This window comes from Oncorhynchus masou, chromosome 30 (assembly GCF_036934945.1).
Source record: "Oncorhynchus masou masou isolate Uvic2021 chromosome 30, UVic_Omas_1.1, whole genome shotgun sequence".
NCBI lineage: Eukaryota > Metazoa > Chordata > Actinopteri > Salmoniformes > Salmonidae > Oncorhynchus > Oncorhynchus masou.
Window position 1 is genome coordinate 6,999,316 of NC_088241.1, and position 7,500 is coordinate 7,006,815.

General features: G+C 52.0%; 1 protein-coding gene across 3 annotated transcripts in view; it reads left to right on the forward strand.

Annotated features, from left to right (window-relative positions):
* The window catches only part of pou2f2b (POU class 2 homeobox 2b), a 117,361-nt gene that overhangs the window by 48,589 nt on the left and 61,272 nt on the right, over positions 1-7,500 (forward strand). The gene's annotated exons all lie outside the window — the stretch shown is intronic.

A 7,500-nucleotide genomic window follows, 5' to 3' on the forward strand; every position in this document is an offset into this window, starting at 1 on the left:
GTGTGTGTGTGTGTGTATGTGTGTGTGTGTGTGTGTGTGTGTGTGTGTGTGTGTGTGTGTGTGTGTGTGTGTGTGTGTGTGTGTGTGTGTGTGTGTGTGTGTGTGTGTGTGTGTGTGTGTGTGTGTGTGTGTGTGTGGATACTCTTATCACTGAACCCAATCTAAAGGCATACATCCACCACACCACACGGCTAGGACTTAATATAATACCTGGAGGAAATCTAGGCTTACTGTTCACTCAAATAGCACATATATCTTTTCAGATTTTCCACTCAGAGATTTCTCAGGTGATGGTGTGTGTTGGTCATGTCAACCAAGCAGCAGGTGTGAGGATGATTTTGAACTGGATGAAAACACTGCAGACTCTTTCACATTGTAAAACTAAAAACAGTTCTATTGTGAGAATAGTGAATAGAAAGCGGTAGCTAGCTAAGTTGATTGACAGTGATTATACTGTACCATTTGAAACAGGTCCATTAAGTCTGCAGGCTCAGGTCTACATATGTGTGTGTGATCAGTCAGTCTATGTAGGGCTTAGAGAGCCAGCAGGACAGGAGGGGTGAGGAGCATCGCTCTGGGGGGAGACAGCAGGGGACTCTCCCCCCTGGGGAATAGTGGACCCTCCAACCCTCTGGTCATGGACTTGAACCCGGTGGGCCGAAAGGCCAATCTGTTCCGCTCCTCAGTGACATGTGAAGCGTCACGCATGTCCTTAATGGATAAACAGACGGAAGCTGTTGCTCTGTTTCACTGCTTGGTTGGTTCATTCCTTACAGAGGAAAGGAAATAGGCATTTGGAATCTGTTGGTTTATAATCCTACTCTGGAGATGAATTGCAGAAGGGCTACTGCATGAAAATGAATAAAGCATCTCGATGGGCTTTAGAGAAACATACTGTACCCAGGGTCAGTGTGTGTGTGTGTGTGTGTGTGTGTGTGTGTGTGTGTGTGTGTGTGTGTGTGTGTGTGTGTGTGTGTGTGTGTGTTTGTGTGTGAATTATGCATGTTAGGCCCTGCTCATTCTTCACTTGTGAAAGAAATAATTCTCACCTGACTCTGAGAAAATAAAGGTATTGAAGGAGAAAGATGGAGAGGAGAGGAGGAGGCAAGGACCATTATATATAAATATGGAGAGGAGAGGAGGAGGCAAGGACCATTATATAGAAATATGGAGAGGAGAGGAGGAGGCAAGGACCATTATATAGAAAGATGGAGAGGAGAGGAGGAGGCAAGGACCATTATATAGAAATATGGAGAGGAGAGGAGGAGGCAAGGACCATTATATAGAAATATGGAGAGGAGAGGAGGAGGCAAGGACCATTATATAGAAAGATGGAGAGGAGAGGAGGAGGCAAGGACCATTATATAGAAAGATGGAGGAGAGAGGAGGAGGCAAGGACCATTATATAGAAATATGGAGAGGAGAGGAGGAGGCAAGGACCATTATATAGAAAGATGGAGAGGAGAGGAGGAGGCAAGGACCATTATATAGAAATATGGAGAGGAGAGGAGGAGGCAAGGACCATTATATAGAAAGATGGAGAGGAGAGGAGGAGGCAAGGACCATTATATAGAAAGATGGAGGAGAGAGGAGGAGGCAAGGACCATTATATAGAAAGATGGAGAGGAGAGGAGGAGGCAAGGACCATTATATAGAAAGATGGAGAGGAGAGGAGGAGGCAAGGACCATTATATAGAAAGATGGAGGAGAGAGGAGGAGGCAAGGACCATTATATAGAAAGATGGAGGAGAGAGGAGGAGGCAAGGACCATTATATAGAAAGATGGAGAGGAGAGGAGGAGGCAAGGACCATTATATAGAAAGATGGAGGAGAGAGGAGGAGGCAAGGACCATTATATAGAAAGATGGAGAGGAGAGGAGGAGGCAAGGACCATTATATAGAAAGATGGAGAGGAGAGGAGGAGGCAAGGACCATTATATAGAAAGATGGAGAGGAGAGGAGGAGGCAAGGACCATTATATAGAAAGATGAAGGAGAGAAGAAGGGGTTATGGGTGGGTCATATATTCTCCTGTCTTTAAAAAAATATTTATGCATCTTTCTTCTGGTTGTTTGTGTTTGTGGAAGATGACTTATCAGATTGAAGCTCCATTCAGGCCTTCGGTCAGCCAGGGGAAGCAGGCAGACACCTTTCTCTCCTACCCTTTGGAGAATAGGAGCCTTGAATTTGAATTTCAGAGTCAGGGAGAGAGAGAGAGGGAGGAGTGGGTTGAGGTGGGATTTGAAGCACGTGTCGTTGAGAAAGGGCCGGCAGTGTGCATCCCTCCCCTTCCCCCCTACTAGGGGCCCCGATCGATACCAACTCCGAGCAATAAAGCTTTCCCCCTGTCATCTCAGCAGAATACAAAGCAGAATGGAGAGAGAGAGAGAGACAGAGAGAGAGAGGGAGAGAGAGAGAGAGAGAGAGAGACAGAGAGAGAGAGGGAGAGAGAGAGAGGTGAAAAGCTGTTCCGCTAGCCAGACCAATTTCCTACCCCCCTCAACCCACAACCACCACTCCCTCCCTCGTTCAATCGCTCTTTCTCTCCTCTCCCAATGCACACCATGTCCCTGTGCTCTGACTGTAGAAGGCTGATGTCTCTTCATTATAAATAGAACAGAATATATAAAGAATACAATGAGACACATTATTCCTCTGATTATCACAGGGAGAGAAGGAGGGATGCAGGGAGAAAGGGAACAGAGAGGTAAAACATCCAGACAATTGGATGGATGAATGGTGAGCAAAGAACATGCTAGTGGTAGGATAGGATAAAGGGAGTGAGGGAAGATGGGATGGACCAGGGATGGGGATGGGGATACGGGAGGAAGTATTACACTGAGAGAAAGATGGATGTACTGATAGAGGTAGAGGGCGGAGAGGAATATTGATGAGGAAAAGCAGAACAGAGAGAAGAACACGGAAAAGATGAGAAAGAGAGAGGGAGATCACAAAGCAGAATGTGCTAGGCAGAGAGAAAGGGAGAGGGACAGCACAAAGCAGAGCATGCTGGGCAGAGAGCGAGGGAGAGTACAAAGCAGAGCGTGCTAGGCAGAGAGAGAGGGAGAGTACAAAGCAGAGCGTGCAAGTCAGAGAGAGAGGGAGAGGGAGAGCACAAAGCAGAGTGCTAGGCAGAGAGAGAGGGAGAGGGACAGCACAAAGCAGAGCGTGCTGGGCAGAGAGAGAGGGAGACTACAAAGCAGAGCGTGCTAGGCAGAGAGAGAGGGAGAGCACAAAGTAGAGTGTGCTAGGCAGAGGGAGAGGGAGAGCACAAAGCAGAGTGTGCTAGGCAGAGGGAGAGGGAGAGCACAAAGCAGAGTGTGCTAGGCAGAGGGAGAGGGAGAGCACAAAGCAGAGTGTGCTAGGCAGAGGGAGAGAGAGAGCACAAAGCAGAGTGTGCTAGGCAGAGGGAGAGGGAGAGCACAAAGCAGAGTGTGCTAGGCAGAGGGAGAGGGAGAGCACAAAGCAGAGTGTGCTAGGCAGAGGGAGAGAGAGAGGAGAGCACAAAGCAGAGTGTGCTAGGCAGAGGGAGAGGGAGAGCACAAAGCAGAGTGTGCTAGGCAGAGGGAGAGAGAGAGGAGAGCACAAAGCAGAGTGTGCTAGGCAGAGGGAGAGGGAGAGCACAAAGCAGATTGTGCTAGGCAGAGAGAGAGGGAGAGGGAGAGCACAAAGCAGAGTGTGCTAGGCAGAGGGAGAGGGAGAGCACAAAGCAGAGTGTGCTAGGCAGAGAGAGAGGGAGAGCACAAAGCAGAGTGTGCTAGGCAGAGACAAAAGGAGAGCACAAAGCAGAGTGTGCTAGGCAGAGGGAGAGGGAGAGCACAAAGCAGAGTGTGCTAGGCAGAGAGAGAGGGAGAGGGAGAGCACAAAGCAGAGCGTGCTAGGCAGAGGGAGATTGAGAGCACAAAGCAGAGCGTGCTAGGCAGAGAGAGAGGGAGAGGGAGAGCACAAAGCAGAGCGTGCTAGGCAGAGAGAGAGGGAGAGCACAAAGCAGAGCATGCTAGGCAGAGAGAGAGGGAGAGGGAGAGCACAAAGCAGAGCATGCTAGGCAGAGAGAGAGGGAGAGCACAAAGCAGAGCATGCTAGGCAGAGAGAGAGGGAGAGCACAAAGCAGAGCATGCTAGGCAGAGAGAGAGGGAGAGGGAGAGCACAAAGCAGAGCATGCTAGGCAGAGGGAGATTGAGAGCACAAAGCAGAGCGTGCTAGGCAGAGAGAGAGGGAGAGGGAGAGCACAAAGCAGAGCGTGCTAGGCAGAGAGAGAGGGAGAGCACAAAGCAGAGCATGCTAGGCAGAGAGAAAAGGAGAGCACAAAGCAGAGTGTGCTAGGCAGAGGGAGAGGGAGAGCACAAAGCAGAGTGTGCTAGGCAGAGGGAGAGGGAGAGCACAAAGCAGAGTGTGCTAGGCAGAGAGAGAGGGAGAGCACAAAGCAGAGTGTGCTAGGCAGAGGGAGAGGGAGAGCACAAAGCAGAGTGTGCTAGGCAGAGGGAGAGGGAGAGCACAAAGCAGAGTGTGCTAGGCAGAGGGAGAGGGAGAGCACAAAGCAGAGTGTGCTGGGCAGAGGGAGAGGGAGAGGAGAGCACAAAGCAGAGTGTGCTAGGCAGAGGGAGAGGGAGAGCACAAAGCAGAGCGTGCTGGGCAGAGGGAGAGGGAGAGCACAAAGCAGAGTGTGCTAGGCAGAGGGAGAGAGAGAGGAGAGCACAAAGCAGAGTGTGCTAGGCAGAGGGAGAGGGAGAGCACAAAGCAGAGCATGCTAGGCAGAGACAAAAGGAGAGCACAAAGCAGAGTGTGCTAGGCAGAGGGAGAGGGAGAGCACAAAGCAGAGTGTGCTAGGCAGAGGGAGAGAGAGAGGAGAGCACAAAGCAGAGTGTGCTAGGCAGAGGGAGAGGGAGAGCACAAAGCAGAGTGTGCTAGGCAGAGGGAGAGGGAGAGCACAAAGCAGAGTGTGCTAGGCAGAGGGAGAGGGAGAGCACAAAGCAGAGTGTGCTAGGCAGAGAGAGAGGGGAGAGGGAGAGCACAAAGCAGAGCGTGCTAGGCAGAGGGAGATTGAGAGCACAAAGCAGAGCGTGCTAGGCAGAGAGAGAGGAGAGGGAGAGCACAAAGCAGAGCGTGCTAGGCAGAGAGAGAGGGAGAGCACAAAGCAGAGCATGCTAGGCAGAGAGAGAGGGAGAGGGAGAGCACAAAGCAGAGCATGCTAGGCAGAGAGAGAGGGAGAGCACAAAGCAGAGCATGCTAGGCAGAGAGAGAGTGAGAGCACAAAGCAGAGCATGCTAGGCAGAGAGAGAGGGAGAGGGAGAGCACAAAGCAGAGCATGCTAGGCAGAGGGAGAGGGAGAGCACAAAGCAGAGTGTGCTAGGCAGAGGGAGAGGGAGAGCACAAAGCAGAGTGTGCTAGGCAGAGACAAAAGGAGAGCACAAAGCAGAGTGTGCTAGGCAGAGGGAGAGAGAGAGCACAAAGCAGAGTGTGCTAGGCAGAGGGAGAGGGAGAGCACAAAGCAGAGTGTGCTAGGCAGAGGGAGAGGGAGAGCACAAAGCAGAGTGTGCTAGGCAGAGGGAGAGAGAGAGCACAAAGCAGAGTGTGCTAGGCAGAGGGAGAGGGAGAGCACAAAGCAGAGTGTGCTAGGCAGAGGGAGAGGGAGAGCACAAAGCAGAGCGTGCTAGGCAGAGGGAGAGGGAGAGCACAAAGCAGAGTGTGCTAGGCAGAGGGAGAGGGAGAGCACAAAGCAGAGTGTGCTAGGCAGAGGGAGAGAGAGAGGAGAGCACAAAGCAGAGTGCTAGGCAGAGATAGAGGGAGAGCACAAAGCAAAGCGTGCTAGGCAGAGGGAGATTGAGAGCACAAAGCAGAGCGTGCTAGGCAGAGAGAGAGGGAGAGGGAGAGCACAAAGCAGAGTGTGCTAGGCAGAGAGAGAGGGAGAGCACAAAGCAGAGCATGCTAGGCAGAGAGAAAAGGAGAGCACAAAGCAGAGTGTGCTAGGCAGAGGGAGAGGGAGAGCACAAAGCAGAGCGTGCTAGGCAGAGAGAGAGGGAGAGGGAGAGCACAAAGCAGAGTGTGCTAGGCAGAGGGAGAGGGAGAGCACAAAGCAGAGCGTGCTAGGCAGAGAGAGAGGGAGAGGGAGAGCACAAAGCAGAGTGTGCTAGGCAGAGAGAGAGGGAGAGCACAAAGCAGAGTGTGCTAGGCAGAGGGAGAGGGAGAGCACAAAGCAGAGTGTGCTAGGCAGAGGGAGAGGGAGAGCACAAAGCAGAGTGTGCTAGGCAGAGGGAGAGGGAGAGCACAAAGCAGAGTGTGCTAGGCAGAGGGAGAGGAGAGCACAAAGCAGAGTGTGCTAGGCAGAGGGAGAGGGAGAGCACAAAGCAGAGTGTGCTAGGCAGAGGGAGAGGGAGAGCACAAAGCAGAGTGTGCTAGGCAGAGGGAGAGGGAGAGCACAAAGCAGAGTGTGCTAGGCAGAGGGAGAGGGAGAGCACAAAGCAGAGTGTGCTAGGCAGAGGGAGAGGGAGAGCACAAAGCAGAGTGTGCTAGGCAGAGGGAGAGAGAGAGGAGAGCACAAAGCAGAGTGTGCTAGGCAGAGGGAGAGGGAGAGCACAAAGCAGAGTGTGCTAGGCAGAGGGAGAGAGAGAGGAGAGCACAAAGCAGAGTGTGCTAGGCAGAGAGAGAGGGAGAGCACAAAGCAGAGTGTGCTAGGCAGAGGGAGAGAGAGGGAGAGCACAAAGCAGAGTGTGCTAGGCAGAGACAAAAGGAGAGCACAAAGCAGAGTGTGCTAGGCAGAGGGAGAGCACAAAGCAGAGTGTGCTAGGCAGAGGGAGAGCACAAAGCAGAGTGTGCTAGGCAGAGGGAGAGCACAAAGCAGAGTGTGCTAGGCAGAGGGAGAGGGAGAGCACAAAGCAGAGTGTGCTAGGCAGAGGGAGAGAGAGAGGAGAGCACAAAGCAGAGTGTGCTAGGCAGAGGGAGAGGGAGAGCACAAAGCAGAGTGTGCTAGGCAGAGGGAGAGAGAGAGGAGAGCACAAAGCAGAGTGTGCTAGGCAGAGGGAGAGGGAGAGCACAAAGCAGATTGTGCTCGGCAGAGAGAGGGGGGGGGTTAGAGGGTCAAACAGCAATCCCTTGAATTGAGAGCCAATTACATTAATTGTAATTTAGATTTAAAGCAGACAGCTACAGCTGTGACACACACACACACACTACACACCATGTGTAGAAAGAGAGGAGCACATCGGCAGACAGACAAAAGACAGGGGGAATGCATTCTGGTTCTGTAACCTGCGTTGTGTGGATGCTTGTGTGAGAGAGAGGGTCGAGGTGTAAGTGTACTGTTTGTATGGCTGTGAATGTGTGTGTGTGTATGTGTGTGTGTGTGTATGTGTGTGTGTGTGTGTGTGTGTGTGTGTGTGTGTGTGTGTGTGTGTGTGTGTGTGTGTGTGTGTGTGTGTGTGTGTGTGTGTTTTCAGCAGGGTACATTCTCTCGCTGTTCTTCTCCATTGAATGGAAGCACAGGAGTCAGCCGCCAATCAGACAT